A 26,582-nucleotide genomic window follows, 5' to 3' on the forward strand; every position below is an offset into this window, starting at 1 on the left:
TAATGTTTCTGTCATAGACACACATTTAAATGACATGTTGTATACATTTTCAAGCTTTTTCCATTATTTTGGGAAATGCTTTTCTTTGGTTGTTGTTGTTTGTGGACAAAATGCCTCATTTGACCTTGCTTCCACATGATGTGAGATTTTGAGTCCCCCTGCCTGGATAAGGAAGGACCCCTAAAAGACGAATGGAACTCCAGCCTTGCCTGTGCATGGCAGACTACTGCACAAATCACAAAATAATCACAAAGTCACAGTGGTGTGCGGATGGAACAACGCCACGAGGATCTGGAAGGCCTGGGAAAGGGGCCAGTTATCCAGCCACTGTGACAGCAGTAGTTGCTGACTGCACAACCACAGAGAGGGCAGATGTACAGTATCAGATATGTGAGGCCGGGGCCAGGCGGGTGGTGCGTAAAGGGTCTATAGGATAATACAGCATGATCCAGAGTGGAAGTGCTGGAGACCTAGTGTGCAGATGTGGTTTCTGGCTGAACACGTGAGAAGGTTTGAGCCACAAAATGTAATGAAGAAGTACATTGAAAAACTTCATGTCTGTCTGTCCTGCCAGCCACTGTTTGAATCTGTCGCCGAATCAAAACAGCTTGGTCATTACCTGGAAAAAAAAAAAAGACTGGGGTTGGTCAAGTTGACAGTTGAGACAAATGGCTTCAAACTGTCCTAGTGTTAGCCAGAAGAGGAGGGTCTGCATTAAAAAAAGAAAACAGGTCCCCTAACTTGTTGTTGGAGTGGGCAACAGCACAGAAACAGCGTAATGTAATGCTGCATTAGGTAGCTCCATCCTAGAACACTAGATGCATAATGGACAGTGTGAAATATGTTGAGATAGACATGGTGATGGTTTCTATGGTGGGTTTGATTGATTAATGTATTGAAATTGACAAGCTGAAATGTGTTATTACTTTGTTTTACTGAACCTTTTATCCAAAGTGACTTTCCATTCACACTGCTGGGCATTTTAGAGGTGCATTCTGAGTGAAGTACCTTTTTATTAAGGTACAACAGCAGTTCTCCACCAAGAATCTCAACCTATACTGTAGTTGCCCTCAATACAACACATTGTTGCTTTGTTGTCTCATGTGGGTATACATGAGTTTTTTCCACTCTTCAATTTACGTTAACAGATTTTGCAAGAAATTATTGGAAAAATCTCTCCATTTTATCCTCAGGCCAAACTGAATTTGAAAAGAAAGCAATTTTATATGGCTTACAAACAAATGCAAACTTTTTATTGGCTTTTATATGAATAATAGATTATTTGGACGAGAGCTTTTAGTGTGTTTTGATTTCCAGATGCTTTCTAGGTAAAACAAATACCGAATAAGTGGTAAGAAAGAAAAGCTGTGGTGAAATACGATTCCCCTACTCATCAGATCCAAGGTATTAATGAGATTCATTCTAAAGAGTGAATCTTTGTATTTGACAAACTTTTGCTTTCAAAGCTGGACAAGACAGACCTTTGTCTTTTCTTTATTCAATCTGGAAATAAACTTATCGAGTGAAACGTGGATGGAATGTGGTAATATAGGATTTTAAGGAAATAGCTTACATAACAATTCCATACCTCTTGTGCTACTTTCAAATCCACATTGTAATATCAGATGTGTTAGTGAAGACGGAGTTCTGCTGAGGTAAGGAGAAAGAGAAACAGTCATACTGTATGCTTGTTTTGTCCCCATTACTTCTTTGTAATAATAGATGTATAGTAACCATAAAGCTAGCTGAAAATTTTGAGTGAGTTGTTGGGGTGGAGACTGGAGATAAATAAAACAGGGAATGGGATGCTGTTTGGGTTATATTCCATTCATCCATCTTCAAAAAACGTCTTTCAATTCAGGATCGTGGCCTATTCTTGCACCAAATGGCCTCGTCAAGATCCAAGCCTGTCCATCACAGGGTACGCACATGGACACAAACATAGACATACACAAGCTTACACCTTCAGCCAAATTTCCCAGAAGCCTAGTAACCTACCAGGATATTTTTGGATTGTGGGAGAAAACTGGGGCATCCAAAGTAAGCCCACATGGACACAGGGAGAATATACAGTACAAACCCCATCCGGATAGCACCCCAGGTCTGGAATTCAACACCATGCTACCCTTGGGTAATATTCCCTTTTTGATAAATGACTTGTACTACACTCCATGGGGCTCTTATGATGCAGAGTGTAGTCAGAAATCAAAATTAAATAGAGACATTGAAATAGCAACTTCCATCTTTGGTACAGTAAGTAAATGTGTGACTGTGAAGTCAGCCATATATTCGTTTTTGATGAATCTCAAACTGCTTTAGGAATCTTACAGTTATCATTTCTGCTTTTTACATTTTTGTCTCTGTGGCGTGGAAGAAGATTGGGGACTTCAATATTTTTTTGATTATTCATGTGAAATCACATCCTTTTTTCCAAAAAACACTTTTTACACAAATCGGTGCCTGTCTATTTCAGTGTATTATGCAAAGAAATGAAAAGGAAACCACAGAGGCAATCTTGTGCAAAATCATTTTAAAGATGAAGTTATATAAAAGATAGCAGCGCACACTACAATGTATTATGGCAAGGATTTAAAATGTTTCTACTACAAACTGAATATTTTTAACAACATTAGCAATGCAACAATATACACCCTAAAGATACAACAGTACCAGGTTTACTTGTCCAGAAGAATGAGGTTAACAGAGGCAGGCTCACACAAATTTATTCATGTTTCATATCACAAAATGAGATGCAACACAGTGCATGATTTGCATATGTAGTGCATGCAGCGAATTAATAATTACCGTTTACCAATGCTAAGCTACCATTGCATCAGAACTTGTAAAAACTCCTACTACAAAAACTGAGGTTATACCCAGATTGCCATTCAATCTGTAGTACTAAACCTGTTAAAATAAAACTGCATTAATAATGAAGCCTTTCTTTCATGCAAAAATTCTCATTCTAAATCTAGTATATCGAAAATACAGGAGAAACAGCAAAACATTATTTACCAAAAGAATGTAACCTAAACACAAATACTCAATCTGAAATTCATCTTAATTCAAAATTGACTCATGTACCAACTTTCAGACCACCCCCTCACCACAAGCTGATTATTAATCAAATAGGTTTTCTCTCTCAACCAACGCCCTCACCTCAGCTTTGGGCTACATCAGACCCAATCTTATTTTGTCCTGATCTGCATTTCTTTTACATGAAACTAATATTAAGTTCCCTGATGCCTTTGCCAAATTCCAACCTACACGTATCTGTAAGACAAGAACAATTTTATTGTATTATTGTTAAAATGCGATTTAAAGATGGAATAGAAGTATTTTTAGAGCTCATTCAAGTTACACTCAGGTAGAATTAGTGCTGGAGGTAGCTTTGGCTCTTGTAAGGTTATATTGTAACTACTTCAGGAAAATTGTAGACTTCAGTTAAAGTATAAAGTACTGTATAGACAGCATTGAGAACAGGCTGTAGGGTTAGGGTTTCCAGCAGGGCCGGCGCTACGGGGGGTGTAACGGTTGCATTTGCACCCGGGCCCAGATCCAAGGCGGTTGGGGGGGGGGGCGTTGCTTACGTCATTAAACTTCCAGCTTTTTTTTTTTAGAAAAGACCATCCGTTAAAAAAAACGAACGAGAGTTCGTACTGTATGTCAGAGGCGGGGAACGCGGTGTATTATTATTATTATTATTAATATTATTATTATTAGTAGTAGTAGTAGTAGTAGTAGTAGTAGCAGCAATATTAGTCTGGTATATTATAAAATAAAACACAATGATCTACTGGAAAACACGGCTCTGCGGATGATTTGCAATTGGTAATTGGCGCGTTCATTCCAAAATATGTAGAACTGGATAACGCGACCTGTTCCTCTGCAAGACTGAGCAACATACAAGCTTACATTTAGCTAAGCTGTGTTCGTTAGTGTGCAACATGAAAGCCATCCAGAAATTTAAGTCGGGTAGCGAAAAACGCAAAGAACAGAAAAGACAATTAAAAAAAACAAAAAGGAGGCAGAAAACGCCAAAAGAGTGTACGGTTCCTGGCTCAAGGTTCCCCATGTATCAGTAGCACGTACCAACGAGTGTCAAAATAAGTCATCTGAAGATGATTCCCAGGCGAGCAAGCTCTTTGCCAGTACATCCAAGCCAGGCTGAAATTGTGAAAGTTGAGTGTCCAGTGCAACGTAGTAGTAGGCATCGTTTATTTGGGGTGTACGATGATTTTTTTTTATCCAGCACTTTGACTGACAATATTATCAGAAAGGATATAGTGAGAAGCAAACCACTGCGAATCAAAGATTTCGCAGTCCGAAAACCGGTGGCCGTCGTTTCACACCGGACAATTATTTTCGCAAAGCGAGCTCTCAAAATGTGCCTAGACCATGGTTAGTCTGTTCCAGGTCTACCGATGCCGTTTTTTGTTTTTGTTGCAAGTTATTCGGCAATGAAAAAGGTGGTCTTTGCTCGGGGTTTTTCTAACTGGATCAAGTTGTCCCAAAGATAATCTGAACACGAACATTATCGATCCCATGTTGAGATGTCTTTTTGGCATTTTGTTTGACATAAAAAATACCGGAGATAATTCAACTGAAGCCTGCAACGAACTTGCCTTGTATTTAGGAAACATGCATGGCGGATATTTGGCAAATGAAATTAGTTTCTGTCTCTCTGCTCCCCAATGAAGTCAACTCTCCGTCTGATTTACTGCAGTATTTGGTCAACGAAGATATGAAATTTGCGTTCCCAAACACAGTGAAAGCATGTCAAGTTTTTTTTAACAATCTGCTCGTTTAGCAAATTGAAATTGATCGAAACTTATCTAGGGTCCACCATGTCACAGGAAAGACTTGGCTTTGATGTCTATAGAGAACAGCACCGCAAGGCAGGTGCTTTTCAGTGACATCATCGTTGTTTGCTGCGACGAATCAAGTAAGGTAGGCCCATGTTTTTTAAATAACTAGTTACTATCAAGTTCAATGTGTTAGCCCGTTTTAATTCTGCTCTCTTGCTCTGTGTGCGCTGGCGGAGGGAGAAGGAAGCCGGGGGGGCTTTTGTATTTACAGTACTTGCACTCGGGCCCAAGTATGGGTTGCGCTGGCCCTGGTTTCCAGTGAACTCAACCTTGTAGTAGCGTTACAGCAATGTTTTGTTTGAGGAGGTTAGAATAGGGATCGCAATCTCAAAGTAACAAGTGAGGTTAATTTCAGGCTGAAAAGTAAAAATAGGATAAAATAAAAGTGATAATATGATTTTTCTTATGTGTGCTTTTTCAATAAACTCAAAGCACTGTAAAATAACTCATATATGCATACAAATTACAAATATTACAAAAGAGGATAAAAAACACAAAAGGTTAATGAATTGACCTGTTAAAGCAAAGAGTAAAACTACACTATACCATACTACTGTATATAAGCTATAATGACAACATAGATCTTTAATTAAAAAACTGTTGACACTTAGGAGCAGAATCTGTAATGCATAGTTTTATAGTTTTTATTGCCCATTGTGTGGGGTCTGGTCCTTAAGTTTTTATTCAAGTCCTTAAGATAACCTGTTGTCAGAGACTTGAAAAAAGAACTGTGTTCTTGAAAATGTCCCAATCAATTTACAAATGATATATTTTAACATTAACAAATTTTTAACATGAATATTTTTTAATCAAAACACAAATGCTCAAACTGAACAATTGAACACTTTTATAGGAGGAAGAAGGTACTGTACATGTCAGCAAAACCTGCAAAGAGAACTCAAAAACTGAGAGAAATTATAGGTTTTGGAGGGTAAATCTCTACCAACTTTGCACACCAGGATGGTGTGATTTTCGCCCATTAATCGTTGTAAATTTGCTCAAGCTGTGTCCCGGTGGCTGGGGATCAATGTCTGACAGCATTCCTCAAATCTTGCCACAGACCTATCAGATTTAAGTTAGGACATACGGGGGCCAGACAAGGACATTGACTTTCTCCTTGTTGAGCCACTTCATACCTTTGACCTTGTGCTTTGGGTCATTGTTCTGCTGAAAAGTGAATTTTCACACATGTATAGACTGGAGCACATTTTCCTTTTAAGATTTGCCTGTACTTTGCACCATTGATTTTCTCCTCAGTCTTTATAAGCTTTCTAGTCCCTTCTGATGAGAAGCAACCTGACTTAAATGCATTGCGGCCGACTCAATGTGGGATTTAAGATAGGGTTTTTTTAAGGAAGGATGAACTTCTTGCCACCACACAGACCACCTTTGACTGGGCATTTTCTTCTGTTTCAGCCATGGAGCTATATCTGCAGTTGCCTATTGGCCTGCCGGTGGCCTCCCTAATCAGTTTCCTCATACTGTATACCACCTGCTCAGTTTGAAGGGATAGCCTGATCCAGACAGTGTGTGGGTTACATAATGGACCTTCCACTTTTTAATCATCAACCTCACTGTGCTCAAAGGAAGATACAGTACAGTGCCTTTGAATTTTTTATATACTATGACTGGTCTATGCCTTTATACAACTTCCTGAGGTGTTTTGGAAGCCCCCTGGATTTCATGGTTGAATTTTTGCTTGAAATGCACCACCTGACAAAGGGCTGTTGTTGAGGCAGACGTGTGAACCGCTGTTGTTTCACATGGACAAAGGCCATTCAGCTAATTGTGTTACTGAATTTATTTTTCAGGGTAAATACTTTCTTTCACCTATAAAAGATTTCAATTGCCAATTCATGGTTTAAATGTCTGATTCACGACTTGATTTAAAATATTCACTTGAATAAAAAAAAGTGTGTTCATCATTTGTAATTCAACAAAATGGGTCATCATTTGAAGAGGGTGAATACTTGACTCGACTTTCACTGATTTTGCAGAGTACTTTTATGTAGTGCAAGTGAAACGGCTCATTGTGTCGAGAAAGTCGGGAAGGCAGTGATCTATGTATTGAAAGGGTTTAAAAATAGATTAGCTGTTCCTGGAGAATGTTTGATCCCAGTCTAACGACAATTTTAACCTCTGATGTCTTTCTTGCATGAGAGTCTTCAAATACCTGTGAAAGGACACCCGCAGAGAGGTCAACATAATCATTATTGTGGGAAGTAAAATGGTGAACTAGCAGATGACATTCATGCTATTGAAAGGCCTAATGATGATGGAATATTGAGGTTGGCAAATGATTAGGTTTCGGTGTACAGTCCATTCAAAATTCCAGCATTATTTTGATACTCATGTCAGAGTGCCTACTTTTCAAAACAAAGTCATACTTATCTATCCCAGCTCATTTTAGTTTACATACGATCATAAAGACATTTGTAAATGAGAGAAGACCATTTAGCCATTAGCCAGGTTTTAAAGATGCAATGATGTCAATTGTGATAACATGGCTGGGGTATGTTTTTCTATGTCACAACATTCTTTGAGACACCCCCATTCTCAGTTTTAAAACGTAGCTCTCCATCTCCTCTCTTCTCCAGTCTTGACAATTTGATTCTTTAACCCAGAGCCTTTCAAAAGAAAGTGTTGTCACACTAACGTCAGCTGATATTAACCCTGACCATAACTCATCCTGACAAAACTCTCAATTTTCTATGAACAACATAGCAGACAACCTTTTTATTCAGGTACATGAGATTAGCCAATATTAATTGTATTATAACACAACCTTTACCAGCCCTACCTGAGTCTCGCCCTAGGGCCTAACAATAACTGCAGATTCAGCCATAGAAGGCAGCAAACTAAATTCTTACTTCAAACAAATACATTTTCATAACATCCAATTCAAGCACAAACCTAAAGTGTAAATTTAATGGAAATGTCAACCCTAACCCTGGCCAAGCCTCGAACCTTTCTCTTTCAAACAGTATCAAAACCTAACCTAACCTCAGTACACAAATTAAGGGAAACAGTGTGACTATTACTCTATCCATCCACCCAGTTTCAAATCACTTTATCCCATAGATAGATACTTTATTAATCCAGTGAGGGAAACCGTAGAAACAGGGTCACAGGGAGACCAGGGCCTATTCCAGCAAGAACCATTACTCTTAAGTAACCAAAATGTAACAGAATCCCAAATTTAAAAGTGATCATAGTTGACCTAATTTCTAATACTCCAGCACCAGCTCTGACATCAGTTTTTACCAAAACCCATTTGTTACATTATAATAACTGACTACCAGGACCTCCATTGGAAGCTCACAAACAACTGATTGTTGCCAGGGCTGTAAGGACTTCAGTTAGCCAGGATATCCTTGGCCACACTCCTCTACTACAATCCTAGGATTTGTTGGCCTCCTGTGAGGTCAAAGTGTCATCACAGAGAGGCAGATGCTCCTAGAAGAGGAGTGGGAAGCAGCTCCTCAGAGAGTGGGCCTGAAGAGAGAGCTTATAGCCCCCGTTCTCTCCACGCTTGTACTGTATGAAACTGCAGCTGGGAGCCAAGATGATTAACAGCTGGCAATTCCAAATTGGAAGGATACAAAAAGAAAAAAAAATAATTGTCATCATTATCATCATTATCACATTTATTTATAGAGTGGAAATCATCCCAGTGTGCTTAACAATGTGAAAAAAAAATGAAGCAAGGAGTAAACAATTGAAACATTACATTTCAGCTGCAATTTTCCTGTGGTTAAAAAAAGACACAATCTAGACATACCATCGGAAGGACCATTAAAAATATTTAAAATGAAAAGTGAATGCCAAAAAATGGATTGCCACTCAATTTGAAATCTGCTGGCATTTGCTGCTGTTTTACTCAGATTCTGAACAGAGATTGGAAAACTATTTTTACCCATGCTGCTCCTTGCTTGGTGATGGGGCTGCTGGTGTCATCACTGTCACCTGTCGGTTAATTTCTTTATTCTTTTCAAAATAAAAATAAATGGATTGGATATTGATTGTATCAATTGTAAGCGATTGTACAGCGATTGTGTATGATAACAATTGATTGTAAAACTGATTTCATCAGCAGAAGAAATAAACCTTGAACTCCTCTGTGTTGATCCAGGCTTGGAGACCTTTAAATACACCACAATTCACAGTAAAACATGGCAATATTCAGGTGTGTCTTGGCCCATGATTTGCTTAGGCCACTTAGATTTGCTTAGATAATAATTAATAATAATTATAATAATAATAATAATTGCTTACACTTATATAGCGCTTTTCTGGACACTCCACTCAAAGCGCTTTACAGGTAATGGGGACTCCCTTCCACCACCAATGTGCAGCATCCACCTGGATGATGCGATGGCAGCCATAGAGCGCCAGAACGCTCACCACACATCAGCTATCAGTGGGGAGGAGAGCAGAGTAATGTAGCCAATTCATAGAGGGGGATTATTAGGAGGCCATGATTGGTAAGGGCTAATGGGAAATAGATGTACTTACAGTGTATCATATTTGTACATTTGTATAATTAGAAGTATTGAAAGCCCCTAATTGTATTCAGATTTTACTCATTCAAGTTTAAAAATAATTTCACAGCCCGATTCTTATTATCTACTTACAATAATTTCAAGTAAAGTGCAGAGTGCAATAAAGAAACAATTGACCTATATGATTGTTTTGCAGATACCACAAAAAACTGAAAATCGCAAAAAGTTTTGAATGCATTTTGCACCTTTCATGCCTTCGAAGCATAGGTCTTCGAAGGGATAGTTACATATAATTTCTGGGTTCTATTTAGTAGTATTTATTTTGAAGGAGGCGTAAAATGTGTAATGGGCATTTTAAAAGCTCCTGACTTCCTGGTTTTTCATTATCTTGCTTCACATTCTCATGTGTGAGTTCTGTGATTATTTGCCATTGTTGTGTAATTTACCTGTATCAGGATAAATACTGCTGTGAGAAAGCATGCCCCACAGTGCTTTGAGGTACAGGGCTGAAGTATGTGCACTACTTTTTTACTTCCATGTGATATTGCTAAGCTCCTTCAGCTATTTTCAGCTACTTCATAATTATCGTTCAGGAGTCAAAGAGTCTTTGACTGGGATATTTTGTAAGCAGACACAGAGCTGTGGGGTAGTTATGAGCTTACACATAGGACATGAAGCAATTAAGTTGTGAAATGCAGAAAAAAGCAGAGGATTTAAATGAACTGAAATGACTTTACTATTTTGGATACAATTCCACATTGTTAAAGACTTCTGTAGAGACTTGTAGAGACAGTCTTGCCTAGTATTTTACTGCTTAAATTACTATTACACTTTATCACTCAGGTCCAACAAGTAAAAAAAAAAGATTTTAAAACACCCAAAACAAGGAAGATGTCTGTGACCAACAATCTATTGAATGCGAAGCTACACATAAAACACAAATTCTTATTTCTTGTGTTTTGTGTCTCTCTAATTAAGGTTATTAGAGTTGTTGTAATAAATAGTATGTGCACAATCAGGAGTTTACTGTTCTATAAGGAATGCCACTGTCAGGAAAGAGCAGCCCTCATGGAATATTCATGCAGTGCCATATGCTTGCTAATTTTTAGGATATTCATAAAAATAATGTCATATATTGAAGAATTCAGCATATGGTAAATGCACCATTACTTGTATGAAATTGTAATAACCCATTTGCTGCTAGCTGAAGAGAACAGTCTCAGATTAAATATTTTCTGCACACTATACAGTACAAGATCATTCCTTATCATTTTTAAGCATTTCTCATCAATTAGAAAATGTAAATGTCAAACTTTGATCAGTTATTAGACTTTATACTGAGCAACACTTGTTAACTGCTGCGATTAACACCCAGCCATGCTCCCAGAATTATGCTTGTATCACGGACTTAAAAAGAGTTTTAAATTGAGCATGTAAAAGGAAATAATGTCTTCTTCTAAAATAATTATAGGTCATACATATCTGGTAGGATTAAGGTGTAATCATACATAGCATGATGAGAGATATCTCTGATATGTTGACTTTCTAATGTTTCTCAGTCTTTAAAAGATCCAGTGAGCTTTGAAGTGCATTGAACTCACTTGATTTAATACACAGTGATGTATTAAATTGTGATAAATGCCCTGTTTCAGAGGAAATATACTGCTTCGAGCCGTCATTTGTATGTGGCATCAAAAGAAACACAGCTTTTGCCCTTTTTGCTCCAACAGCTGATGGAACAGCCAGATACCTATTGTTTACTTGTAGTTTTAATTTTTTTGTGGAGATGTCAATGCATTCTCTCTGTAGACATTTTCCTTTTCATTTAAATGCAGAATATTGCTTTTGATATTGTCGCAGCTGCCCTCCCTAGCCTGGACCAATGGGATACTGAGAGCTTGGGTCTTGAGATCACTGCAGAGTGGCACAAGGGGAACATCTCTGGAGAAATAAAGATGCTGTACTGTATGTAGTGGCAGGAGTGTTCAAACCACTCCCATCAGTAGGCATCCCACACACCACCTTTGCCCTACCTACAGGAAGGCCTGTATATAGGGTGCACCTCAGTGCAGGTTGTTGTTCAATTAGGAGCCTGAACAGAGTGCTCTGTTACTCACATCAGGTGTTCAGGCTTCTTTGTAATCCCACACTGTGTCTAAAGGAAGCCCCACCACCTGCACCTTTGTACTGTATCTCAACATCTTTAGACAAACAAATAGTTACATTTCAAAACCCAAGGGGTAAGCACTGAACATGTATCATGAGGTAAATTGAAATATTCAGGACTAGTGCTGGACCTTTCAGTTTAATTTAAAATAAGCAAATTATGGAGAATTAATAAAGAAAGATATTGAAAGGACAGCAAGGAAGGGATTGATCAAGCAATCAATTGTGCTGTGCTTTCGAGTTTTTCTTGTCCTCCCCAGCCTCAGTGTACTTCCTGCCCTCTGTCTTTTGGGGTGGTTGGAAGAAGGTTTTTTCTCTGGTCAGGTAACTGAAGTCCTAGGTTGTTTATATGGAAAGACAGAAATATAATTGTAGAAACAAATCTAATATTTATGATACAGGTCAAATTCCCCTGACTAAAACATATTTTCACAATTTTGTTTGCCTATTAGTCTTCCATTGTTTTAAAGAGCAGTAAATACAGTGTATAAGACCCTCAAAACATTTCATTCCAATACATAATTTATCCCACCTTTTTTGTTTCTTAGGAAAATTTAAATGCCCAAACCCCAAAACATTTTTTTCTTTCTACACGTTTTATCTTTTTTATCCCCCTGCAGTTTTTACAATAAAAAAGCTTTTCACAAACTCACTTTAAAGTTTCCCTGTAAGTCCCTCAAGGGCAATTAACTGATTTAAATATCTTGTTCACTACATTGTGGTCACACACCAGTAACATGTGCCTAACCAACCCCAGCACGATACAGTATATTTGTTACTCAGGTTGTACAATAATTCTCATTTGTGTTCTTGTCTTAAAGGCTCATTTATTACTTTGAAAACTGTTATTTTTTAAGTCTTTACAGAATTAAATATTTATATAATAAAATATCAAGGTAATGACATTGACCTTGTTCATATTTATCTTGAAATTGGGATATTAACTCCACTAATCAAATCAGTAGAAACACCCCTTCCAAAATCAAAACACATGCTCCTCTGCCTGAAGAATGTTTCTGCTGGAGATCAGTAAAACAATGGGTATCAAAATCTTTTTGCTGTGGTCAAGACCTCTGTATTGTTTTCGTCTCAATAAAATAATAAAATAATACTAAGTCTAACCTGTAAGATGTGGAATAATATTGCAGCATATTTAAAAAAACTACAATTTAAATGTTTCCAAATGTCCCATATAGTACTAGATACTGGAGAGTTACAGGATCTTTAAATAATTTATTGACTTAATTAATATTAATTATAATACACGCTCCAAGCTTTTAATCTCTGGGAAGGGGCTTGTGCCCTCTACAAAAACTGGGCGTGACTTCAGCTAGATGCAGTGACAACCATACTGCATGGAAGGACATACATTTCCCACTTTTTGAAGTCTATTAAGTACATTGGGAAAACCCCCACTCTAAAACATTAGTCTTAATTTAATTACATAATGTAGAGGCATGTATCAATATCTCAGCATCAGAGCAACAGTTTGAGTTGAGCAATGTTATGCAGGTGAAAGAAAGGTGCCCTTCTAACAGTCTTAGCGTGCTTCAGATGACAGCAATGGGTCAAATGTAACACTACGTTTTCTAACATCCATCAAATATTTGATTTCAGTACTATCCTTAATAATACTGAGCAACTTTTTTTTAAATGTCAGTTTAACCTAAAAAGGATCTGTTGTATCCATAAGGTAATATCAAATAGACACACATAAAGTGTGGAAACTTAAGCAGCAGTATCTGACTTTGTATGCAAATACTGTAGATCTGAGTGACATCATCACAGCAGTGAAAGTCCATGATGGCACATATTCTGACCAATAGACAACATGCCTCAATACAGAAATGTAGAGGTTCCAGCACATAACCCTGTGGAGCATCAGATTGAAAACATCCTAATTTTATTTTTCAAATAGGAGTCAAACCAATAAAGGGATTTAAAGCATTCCTACTGTAGATAATTTTGTTTGGGATTTTGTTTCCAGGAGGAAGCTCTGATTGACAAGTTTCAAAAGCCCAAAGTCAGATGAGAACTGTAGATAAACTTAATTGCTGCCTTATCAAGGGCTGTGGTAGAAAATGTGTAGAAGTACAAGTAAAAGGGCTGAGTTTTTGTAAGAGTGGAAAGCTATATACTGTACTGTATTAACAAGTTATATATATATAGTGTTAGCGGTACAGAAGGATTCTGGAAGGTCATAGTCCATTTCCTCTTAGTGGGAGGTAGAGAAACATCCAGGTCTAGTAAGAGAGCCTTGTGGTCAGAGATCTCTAGTTCATAGGTTAGATGTGCCAATGTGACACCAACTTTTAAATGATTATGATTATGGCCATGATTATGTGTTGGGAATTTGACAAGCTGAGTCAAAATAGTCTAGAGTTGCTAACAATCTGGAAATAGTAATAGAGCAGTTAGGGGGCATCTACATATACAGCAAAATCATTATGAAATAATGGGTTGGACACAGTAGCTCTGAAAGATAAGGTAGAGACCTAGTAAAGTTTTAGGGGGAGAGTCCTTAAGTGTTAAAAACAAACATTCAGACGATGTACGATTCTTCACAAGGACTAGACTGACAACTAAGCAATGAATTATTGATAAACCACCACCCTGGCCAGAGTTGCAAGATTTTTCAATTTATAATCATATAGAGTGGGAGCAACCTCATTTAATAGCAAATAGTCATTTGGTAGGTGCTATCTGTCAGATTGACAGACCAGACTGCCCCGAGAGTTGTGGGCTGGGTAGCGAGACTTTGAGCCGGCGAAACCACTTCGAGATCTCGTTGGAAGACAGCTATGAGAAATAAAACTTGTTCAAAAGCTTGTGACTTTGGTGTTTGTCCTATATACCAGAGCTAGCGGGAAGAGAACAAATTCAAACCTGGTAAAGAGTTAGGGCACGGCTGTCACACTTACAGCCTGTGGGGTTGGACCAGTCCATCCAGTTCATTTGTTCAGCCTATCTGGCATGTACAGTCAGAGCCCTGGCTGTGATTGAATTCACACGTTGTCTGTGTTTCACACACTGCATGGGAGCCCTTGTTGATGTTTTAATTTTACAACATGAGATGCATATAATAAAGGAGAAACTTCTTACAGTGGTGTAGCACTTCCTCAAATAACTTTTTATTATTTCTACAGAGTCAATTTAATCCAAGATTTTTATTTCATTTTATTGCACAATACAGTGCATCTATTACAGTATATTATCAAATGCGTTTCTGTGAGTCAAGCAGCAACTAGAATAGAACAAAGTTCTGCACATACAGAATACCCTGTGGTTCTCTATGCCTTTATCCAATCACAGTGCCCTTGGTCTGTGTTGTTACAGGTTTACAGCTGTTTGAGAGAGGTGTGTCTTTGTGGGAGAATGCTTGGAAAATAATGGAATTGCGAGACTTGTATGCATACTTCCTCTACTTCCATACTTCCATCTTAATACCTTAGAGGAACCTTAGTGACTGAGCACTATTAGCCTTGCTGAAACTCTACCAAGTGGGTTTTTTATCTCAAAATGATATTTTTGAATATACTGTAGTAATAAGGGCTTTGTAATTATTTCATCGACCAAAGGAAAAAGAATGTTGTGAGTTTCAAGAGAAGTGTAGAAATGTAAATTTCTTTGTTGAAGTGAATGGAAAATCAGTGTTTGATTTGTACAAAGTCTGTATTTTAGACTGGAAGTATCGTTTTAGAATTGAATCATTGTAGAAGTGAACTTATTTCTGTTTTTAGGTAGCTCATATCTAGCTCAATTGTGTGTTCATTTTTTCCGTTTATTATTTTTCATGTGAAATCCATTTAAATTTGCCTTTCACTGATTCTGTTTCTTAGTTAAAAACATGTAAACTCTGTTAAAATGAAAAAAAGGTGTTTTTCACATACTGTATCATCACAGAAGTTGTTAGTGTAATCAGTCCCTGAGTTACAAGTAATTCTGATTACTTATCCCAAACTTGATTGACTCACAAATCAACCCTGCAGTTTACTAAGTGATATACATACTGTATACAGTATACCAACAAACAACTGTGCATATTTTGATTATTTTTTCATCTAATTTTATTTAATGATGAAACCACTCTTGCTTTGAAACAGCCAAAGTAAAAGAGAGAAAGCCCATTCATATCCCAGTAATGTAATGGGTAATTTAATGCATTCATGCATAAAATATTTAAAAGATAATTTTAATAACCTATTACTCAGGCAATTTTGACAGATATTTGAAACATATTTTAAACATTTTATGTTGATACTGTAACTATTACATATTGCTAAAATAATAGTTAGAACTAATGTAATAATTATTCATTGGCTACGTACCATACATGTACAGTATGTACTAATCAGTTGTAATTTACATTTCTGGATGTGGCTGACATGAAAGAAATTGACAGTAAGTCAATTTGCATTTGCATATATAACTCAATATTGTCTTTAAATGCATAGTGAAACTCAGCCTACTTTAATTCCACATACATTCTGATTAATATGAAAGATATATACACAATCAATCTTATATTTTATTAGAGATTTAGTAATTAATGAGAAACTACAATAGAAGTAGTAGCCTAAAATGATTTTCATTTGCCTGTGCCCTCTTTCTCATCCTTCTGACTTGTCTTCTGGATGCAAGGCCCACTCTCCCATTTCTTGTGATCACTGTTTCTTCTCTCTCGCTTCTCTGTCTTGACAGTACAAGGACTGCACTCTCTTGGGCTTTCTTATGGTGCTTCTCAGCTTGCATTAATTTAGTCAACATAATAGACATGTGTACCATTTTCTTATTCATATTCTGCTGAACTCTCTTCGCCATGCAGTGAACCAATCTATAAATAATGTCATTTTTTAATATAATGTAACTTGGATAACATCAACTTACACAAGCTGTCTAGAAGAAACTCAAGTTCAGGCTGTTTTCATTGAGAAAATGTCAATTATGTTCTGTCTTTTGAATTTATTATTTAATCTGTATTACCTTAGAACAGTGGTTCTTAAACGTTTTGGACCAAGTACCACCCCTGATCAAACCAAAGCTTCCAAGTACCACCTACAAAATCATCTTCTCATAGGAACCGCAGAACATCTGACAAAACCAACATGAGCGCGCGTGCATGCACACACTCACATACACATATAATAAGTATCATAATAAACTTTATTTGATATAGTGCCTTTAAAGTTGGCTTCTCAAAGCGCTTTACAAAATGACGACAGGAACAACAACAATTAAAAATAAAGAATAAACAACCATTTTAGTGAGAGGGGGTGAGCCTGTTTAGTCAAGGAAAGCAGATGTGAATTCATTGGTCGAGCCTTGATACAATTCACAACAGAGTCTAACAGATTTTAAATCCTCAGGCATTTTCTAGACGGGCAAGGCCTTGCGGTGGATGCTGCAGTGCATCCACCTCATATCTGGAGCAACCTCTAATTCATGCAACTACACCGCTGTGTCAGCTTGTCATAGCTCTAGCACTGTCTGTACAAACTCTGACGCATTTTATCCAGTCGATGCCATTCTCTTCGATAAATTCATTCAGAAGCTGAAATATGTGCTCTCCTGAAGTTCCTGTTGATAACGGTTTACAGAACAGAAAGTCCTCATGGGACGTGCCCTTAAACTCGTATCGAACGTAAATGTGCAAATTGGCCAAATCAACGACATATATAGACTCATCTAATTGCAGTGAAAATCACCTGCTCATCTTAACGCGCTCTGTCAGCGTGCTTTTGACATCATTCGCCATATCAATAATTCTATGAGTGACGGTGTCTTTCGGAGGGGGCAGCAGGTCGAGCTGTTTAGCAGCTTTTTCTCCACACATAATAAGTGTCAGCTCTTTTGCCAATGGTAAACAAAGTTCTTCACAAGTAGTGCGGGGCTTACCTGCTTGAGCAATCCGTAATCTTGCATTTTTCCCCGTTTCCATTTCAGGAGTTTGTCTCAGAAGTTAAAAGAAGTTTTTATTTCATGGGCATGAGAGCGAAACACAGAGACGCTCGGTGTATTTTTCTCAAATTAACCTAGAACAGTTCTTAAATGTTTTTCTGTTATCTATCACGCTTTCCTGTGCTCACAAGATTACCAGCGTTCTTAGTACGCATTTCTATGCTTTCCTGTGCTTAGAGAATTGGCATTGTTTCAAAATCACACACATTCACATACCTCTCTATTTGCTGGAGATACTTTTCTTAAATACAATTGGCCGCTTTCGTTCATAGCACGCATTCCTATAGAATGGTATAGAATTACATAGTAGCTCTTGTGTCCACTAAAGTATTAGCGTGCGTTGTATCATAGTATGTATGCTGCGTATTCGACACAAACTAATTTTATTAAAATAGAAAATATGAAAATCTGTCCCAGTTTTTCAGTGCACACAACAAAGTTCCAGGGTCTTATGGTATACCGCCTGGTGGCGCTATACCACATACCACAACTGGTATGCGTACGACAGTTTGAGAACCACTGCCTTAGAATAATGGTTTTCCAGCAGGTAAATGAATTGTAACATACTCAGAATTAAAGGCACCAAATAGATCTCTTCCACAACACACTGACATTTAAAATAAAATTTGATGCTAGTACCTGTCTCCTAGGATTGCCATCTTGGACATGACATGTCTGAATTCCAGTGAAAGTTAATATCAGTGGTACTTTTTGTTAAGCTGTATGACAATTAAAGAAAGAGGAGTAACCGAGACAAAGAGTGAAACCAACTGTTTCTTGCACATTGTGCAGAAAAAATAATCTGCTAGGATGTATAATGGGGTTATACAAAAGGAATTCGCACAGTTGACAGGACTATTTAGATAGACTGGTGATACCCTTTCTCCAGGCAAAGAGAAGTTTTTAATACATTACACATTTTAGCTAGTTAGTGCACCACGCCGTATCATATTATAAGACAATAATTACTTTGCCGAGAGGCAAATGTTTTAATGACATTATGAGCATGACTCAAATGTATATTGACACCAACCCAGGTAAATGAAGCAGAGTGTCTGTAAAAACACTGGAGACAATGAAATTTCTTCTCTTTACAATGTTTTCACATCATACTGAGCAAGCTCCACACAGTATGTCATGTGCAACATGATAATATAAACCCTGTGGCCACACACAGAGAGGGCTACTGTGCAGTGCATTTAACAGCTTGGTTAGGAAACCCAACAGTACCTTACAGTTCAGATCTCGCACGCTAGGATTTGGATCCATTTGGCTTAACGAAAGCCTGTATTTCCCTGCCAAAATCAAGATCCAAGGTGTGTGGCTCCACACCCGAAACATTGTATTTCTTGTCTTCTCTTTTCAGCATGGAATAAATAGATCTTGACTCGTTGCTTTGCAGCCTACGCATGCTGACGCAGCGACCGACTTGAACTCCTGTTGAAGTAGTTTGGCTAGTAGGCGGCAGACAAGATATGTAGAGTACATTTGCCATAGATCGCGTGGCTGAGAGAATCGATAGCCTTGGCGGCCCAGATCCCATCTCAGTGTTGCGAGGATTGAACCAGGGAGATGCTGCAGGGGTGCGGAAGGGGTACGAGAGGCATAGGAAGTTCTCGGTGCGAGACTTATATACCTAGGTGAATAGAAGCATATGAGATTAGAATCTAACCTTCCTCCTGAATTTCTATTAATTCTGACTATTTATCATGGAAGTTATGTTGAAAATAAAAGTCTTATTTACTGAAGAATCCTATTTAGTGGATTTCAAATTCACTTTAGTTACTGACTTGCCCTAGTATGGACTGTATTTATGTATGCTCTCATGGTAAAAAGGGTTGACAATTCCACATGTTGACCATCTGTGGAAAACACTTCACCGTGCTTTAAGCATTGAAATGACAATTCCACTACACAGCATGTGTTAGGGGTTACAGAGGTGACTACAGTCTCCAAAGCCGTGTGTTTGTTATTACATGTTTACCATCCATTTCTGATTTCTAGCGCTCTGTGATACTCTGTTTTTAATAGAAGATTAATTTTCTTGGCAAGACTTCGATTGTCAGACTGCAAGTTTCTTTTTGCATCGACAGTGTGAATAAGTATGTCAGTATAAGCCAAAGAAAACAAGTAAATGCAGCATCACTCCAACCCACAAGCTAATGCTTTATATAAAATATTCCCCGTCTTAAGAGGATAGTCAGCACTGACAGGTTAAAAGAACCGCATCTCTTTAGCCTTGAACAGAGATATAAAAAAGGGGACCAGATTGAAATGAAAACACAAACCTGAGCAAACAACTGGAAACTATAGTGTGTTTAAGACTGGTAACAGGAGGCATTGTTTTAGGAGCGAAGCACATTTAAAACTGGGAACGGGAATCTGGAACAAGCTACTGAGACCTGTTGTTTAAGCTAGTATCCTGGCTTATATCAAAAAATGGTTGGATGGGAACCTTGGATCATTTAGTTATAAGCAGCCAAATAAATCAGATGGGAGAATGTCTGTAACCATTCTTTTGTTCTTAGAAAATCTGCATATGAATAATCTGAATAAGGGGTCTGTTTCTCTTTTAATATTATGAGTCTGGAGGCTGTCTTATGAGGTCACATTTTTACAATGTACATTTTATCAGGCGTGTTCCTCCCTTGTCATTCTCATCAAATCAAATAAGCTGCAGCATTCATATCATAATCACTTCACAATCACTTCAACTGTTATTAGAATGTACTGTATGTACAGTACATTCCAACAGGCCAATAAAACTAAACAGAGATCACACTACACAGAGCACATTAAAGCAATTAAGCTACAGTATATCTGGTCAAATTCATCATGTATAGACCAGTAAATCACAGGATGAAAATAAGCTTGAGAACCTGGCAATTCACCACTTAGGAACAAGTAGAGGTTTATTCCATGCTGAAAAGAGAGGAAAAGAAACATGTTTCAGCTTTCTTCAGGTGTGTGAAGAAAGCTCAGTGTGTGAGGAAGGCTCAACATCCGAAACGTTGTGTTTCTTTTCTTCTCTTTTCAGCATGGAATTAACCTTTAATTGTTCCTTTGCAGCCTATGCATGCTGATGTAGCTACCTACTTGAACTAATGTTTGCACTTTTTATACCTTGGATTTCTATTTACCCTGGAAAACCACAATTAACATACAAATGCACTTAACTGTTGGCATGAATTTCAAAACTGCCATAAAATATACTACACCCTTTTGTTCCCCATGTTAAATCCAGCTGGCTTGCCTTTGAGTGTAAAATGTCTACACGTAAGTGAAAACAAAGTATTCATGTGTCTTTCACATCTATGTGTTTTATAGATATCGTTATTTTCTTAATAAAATTGGATGCAAATTTTGCTCTGAAAAAAGCTGGTAGAATGTTGAAATATAAATTGAAAGGCCAATAATACAGTTGTTAAATTGAGCTGAGGCTCATCGTAAATAATTCATAAATGATATCATTTCTGCTGTAAGTGAAATGCGTAACAAAAGAAGAAAATGCTTGGCATTGGCTCACAGACAAAGCTAACAAATACCAGCCAGAATTAAACTGTTTGCAACACGATGTCAATTCTCATTCCAAAACAATGTTTAACTTGTGTTTTAAAAACTGCTGCTCGTGAGTGGCCTAGAATAGGGATGCTCATTTGACCTCCGGAGCAGACTGGGAAACGGAGACAGAAAAAAGAAAGCACAAGCCTTACAGCACCCGGCAATTTCTGAAGTTCGACGTAGTGTAATCAGACTAAAATTGTAGCCATTATGGAGGACATATGACCTACGGGACAAAGCAGTGGCTTTGTTGAGCATTCAAGTCAGGGAGCCTGTGGAGAAAGAATGCTGTCGCTGAACATTAACATATTGAAGTAACAGTCAAAAGGTTTTGAAACAGATGGTCTTATTTTATGCAAATTGTGTTATGCAGACTAGACTAGACCCTGAGGCTTCCCTTTTTTTTTTTCAAAGTGGCTAAAAGAAAGATGTTAGAAATTGCAGGTGCTAAGGTAGTGATTCTTTTGTCACATTCTGAAAGGAAGAATGATATTTTTACCTGGCACTGGGCTCTGCCATCTGTATGCAGAGCGCTGAACCAATTTAATTCGGCTTTAGCCTTTCTCACAGCTTGGGAAACTGAAAGCATGGAAAGCATTTTACTCTACAAATGAGCTTCTGCGGCACTGAAAGTTATTGCAGTAAAAATAAGTACTGATATGAACATGTTTGTTTGTTGTTGGTTTTTTTTTGTCTGGTTGAAAATTGCATTTGAATGCCTGAGTCCTAAAAGAATGAAAAATGAAATGAATGTTAGGAGGGATCATCTATCACCTGATGAATGCCTACATAAAGAGCTTTTTTTTGTCTTAAATGTGTTTCCTTATAGTCTACCACATTTACCTGAGGCATACTGTATACAGATGTTCATGGGCAAAGGTGAGTGGAAGCAGCTTCTAGAAAATTGTTTAGCTTTATGAAGTTTTAAACAAAGGTTTGGGTGAAGTTAAAACCCTAAACTCTCCCCCTTCTGCTCTGCTGTGTATAAATATCTTGCTTCAGGAGCACTAACTTGTGTAATGTCTCTTGCTCTCCACCCTTGGCTACTTCACATGTAGAGTTAGGGTTTGGCCAAACAGATGAAATACAGTTAAATAATTAAAATGTATCATTTCTGGAGAGTTGCACACATAAAAGGACAGATCATTGTTCATTTAATTCTTCTGTTTGATGTATATTAGAGACCAACAAGTGTCTCGAATAGACTATTGTCAGTTTATTACTGATAGAACATAATCATATAAATCCAGATTCTTCTATTAAGAAGTATGGTTTTGAGGTTTTTTCTTTTAGAAAGGTAATATTAATTTTCTATACTTTGCTATTAATACCGTCAGTACTATTACCCACAAAGGGAAAATGAGGAAGCGTAGACCTACTGCACTGACCTTCCCAACTATGAAGGGTTGAGGAATACATCTTTTAAAACAGTTTAATCTCTGTGGTGCCTTACAGGAGAGTCGACTGGTAGAGTGGTGCACCTCTCTGTGATGTCACTGCGTGTTCACAGACACCCAGGATGTTGCAGGTGGCCATTTTGCTGATAGCCAAGAGAGTTTTGGCCAGCTAATCTAAACCCTAAAAACAGAAGCGAATTATTATCCTCTGCCTAGAAAATTCCTTGTCACAGTCAACAAACAACCTTCATTTTGTAATTTTGTAATTTATCAATGTCTTGCTTCCTGTACGCTCTGCAGTTATCAGTCATCTGATAACCGTTATCAGAAAGGAAATTATAGGATTAGCTGCAGCAAAAATACTGGGCTTTTGTACTTTTTTCTATCTGATGTAATGAAATGACTCCCAAATGCATTTATCAGTATAGGAACCTCAATCATTATTAGACTATTTAGCATTTAAGACAAAAAATCTGCAATAGTGTCTTATCATAGCCCTTTGAAACAACTGAAATACCTAGTGCTTTTTGGTCTAATAAGTGAAATACAACATTTATCCATACACTCACAGAGCTGTTTTTCATTTTGCGCACAACTTTTCTCACTCCTCACAGGTGTAACCTTCTTGGTCTGTAGTTGTTTCTGATGTCTAACTAGCCAAAGATGTTTTGCATTAGGTCACATAGAAGGTTACTCTTGGGCTTTGAAGTTTGTGTGAGTGATGAAGTCCAAATAGTCTACCATGTATATACAAGACAAACGGAATGGCAGAGGTACAAATTAGAACCTGAAACATTTAGAAAAATTTCATGTCATGAATGATTTAGAGAAATCGTTTTTAGCCGTGTGTCCCCATCTGGAAAAGATTTCCTCTGGAAACTTGGTGTGCATATCCCAGTTTCAGATTTAAACATATGCATAGAGAATATGCATGTAATATCAGACAGAAACCTGCAGTAGCTTGTTTCTGCTGCTTGCTTGGCTGCATCTGGAAAGCACCAAGCTGTACTTTACCTGTACAGGCCTGGATGTAAACATGATTTCACCTCTCAGTGGGCTATCTTGAGTAAAAATTGTAAATAAAATATGCCATTTGCGACTCTCTCCTCAGTGCCTCGGAAACCGCAACACTTGCCGCATTAGTTATTTAGAACATCACAAAAATGAAATTCTACTCTGATACAGCACAATGGTAACATTTCATTCATAATTATGAATGTATCTAATAATGGGGAATGATAATATCTAATGTAGGCTTCCTCCCTTTAAACACTTGAGAAAAGATATTGGCTGTGTTGAATAGTATTAACCATTTTATTTTTCATTTACATACTTTTTAAAGTGAAAGTGCACAGGTCTTTTCTGTGAAAGCCAGAAAGTGGTAGAGTAAATAGTACAGTATTTCAAATGGCCGTGGCAGAAAAACAGTAACCTATGACATGAATTTAACAGCTTAGTGTACTGTTTGCTGAACACTGTTAAATATAGGTTTTGTTTTTCATAAAGACTATGAGTAAAATTAATACAGTACTTATTCTTGTTTCTGAAATATCACTACATCTTCCATTCCACTTTTGGCATTTCACAGTAGTCAAGTCTATTACCTTCAGGGTTGTCTGATCTGTGTGAGAGCAGATATTATACATTTCACATCAGAACAGTTGATCATTTTTGGTATTCAAAGATAGCAGCCGTCAGTTGAAATCCTGCCCTGTACAGTATTGTGTCCCATGGGCTATGTCGCTACACTTCACTGAACAACAGCCACTGTCCAGACCTTTCTGGGATAAGAGAGTGAAGTTAATTTCTTTTCTGATTTAAATGTTCAAACCTACAGACCTGGAAATGAAGGGTACAAAGCAGACAAGAAGGGTCCCAGGATGCGCTGAACAAGAGCTGGAGAGGTATTGGTTTCCGTTTTAATAAAGGGAAAAAAATCAATTTGCTCCAAAAGGCACCAGAGGGCTGCAGCAAATAAATGCAAGAGGCAGCCTCTCGCCGCAGAGATGAAATACTGAAAGCTAACCTGTAGATTAACCTGCCACCCATTTGCAGACACCTTTTGAGCACACAGATTGGATATACTGTACAGCACATGACTCTATCACTTTGTGTGTCAATATGTGAGGTTTATTTTAGATTGTCCCATACCACAAAACATGTTTCATAACTTAAAGCTAAAATGTAAATGTAAATTGATTTGTCGCGTTTTAAATGACAAGCAGTCTCATATTCCAATCGCAATCTTTCTGAAAGTTAAATAACACAATTAAAGAGAAATATAGCACTAGGACATGGGACCAGGGAATACACACACAGTGTTTGCAATATTAAGTCTGTACAGAGAACTGTGTTTATTCTAAACAATAAATTCAGTAGTTGGCAAACATACTTTACAGTTTTATTCCTAACACTCCTTCTTACTAAAAGCAAGTTGCTATTTAAAAAAAGGAGAGCAAAAGGATTAATAATGAACCCTGTTATGGAAAAGCTTCAGTCTTTACAATGTTAGGACTCTCTTGGGAACATGTACTTGTTCAGACTATACACACAATGAGGAGCCAGTTCTCAGAGGTGTTTTTTAGCATTTCCCTCACAGGCCTCTAGCAGCAAAATTTCCCTTGAGGGAAACAAAACTGGAAGGAAAAAAAAGCTTTAAAATACAGAGAACCCCTTCAATTAATCATACAAGCTCAGCTATCTTTAGTTTTATTACCTCAATAGGTGTCTGACTCCTTTCAGAAGATTAGACAGTCATTCCAGCCTTGCATGTCTGGCACAGCTCTCATTATATGCATATGTTGCTAAAGAAAGAGGGTGCTCAGCTCATACTTTAGAAGAGATATTACTTTTCTTGGGCTTCAGACAGAAGGAATCCAAATCCTAAGGTCACGGCCGTTCAGCTACTGAAAACAGAGCTCGTAGCCCCAGTACATGCTTTTGATATTGGCTAATCCACTTCAAGCCATTTATCGGAGATGCCTGTAGTCAGCCCCAGAATTTTGCTTGGAGTGTGAGACTTATAATGTTATGGTTTTCAGATTTACTAAATGTAATATTCATAAGGAAGATTAACTGTATGCATAATAAAAATACATGAAAGCCCTTGAAGCATAACAGAGCACAATGCTGTGCCCTCACATAATTTATCAAATCACTCTGCCTTGTAAAGTTTTCATTTCAGTTACTCCTATGCATGAACAGATCTGATACAGTAATTATGAATTAGTCACATTAATGTCCGATATTAGTTTAATGTGGGGAACTGAAATATCAAGATCAAGAGAATGCATGATATCAAGCTTCTGCTTAGGGTGTCTGACCTCAGTGTTTTTTGTGTGAGGTTCTGCCCAGGTCTGTCACCCACACTGAGTGGCCAACCTAAAATTGTCTTCGGAGATGTTCTTAAAAACAGGTGTCCCTCGTCCCTGGAATACAATAAATTGCTGTGTTCTATGAATAGGATTCCTCATACATTTTTTGGAAGCAAAAAACATGGACACCAGAGAATTTTAGCACATGCACATTAAGAGTAGATAAAAATAAATTTAACCAGATGAGTCAGACAGGAACACTTTCTCATGTACAATGATGACCTGGAAAGTACCCAGTTATACAGCAGGGCATTAACTGTTGCAAATTACGTGAAGACCATTGTTCAAGAACACAGCAAAAGCACATCCTGCAGTCCACGTGAACCGGAAGCACTACTCCGCACTGAAGCTGCAAAGACTTGTGGGTAGAAAAAGCTACCTTCTGAAAATAACCCTTGGGTTATTGGTTACCATAGCCAATATGATTCTATACAAGACCAGAGTATACAGAACAAAAAATGTAAGCTGTTAAGGAATGGTATAAGTTAAGTACATAGATGTGCTGAAAAAGCACAGGATTATGAATCCAATATGCCAGAGATCTTCAGTCTTCAAAATGTATCTAATGCTATAATACGTGCATTGGTTAACTACTTTTTCAGTTATGGAGAGTCTACATGCTAGTGGTAATAATCTAGAGTATAACATGTCATATTGTGTACAGTACACATCAGCTGTGACTCACAAATAACAAATAAGATGTTTTTTTCTAACTGAAAAGCACTAGTTGAAGCTGGTCCACGATTTAATGGAAAG

Source organism: Lepisosteus platostomus, chromosome 8, assembly GCF_059453375.1.
Source record: "Lepisosteus platostomus isolate fLepPlt1 chromosome 8, fLepPlt1.hap1, whole genome shotgun sequence".
Lineage (NCBI taxonomy): Eukaryota > Metazoa > Chordata > Actinopteri > Semionotiformes > Lepisosteidae > Lepisosteus > Lepisosteus platostomus.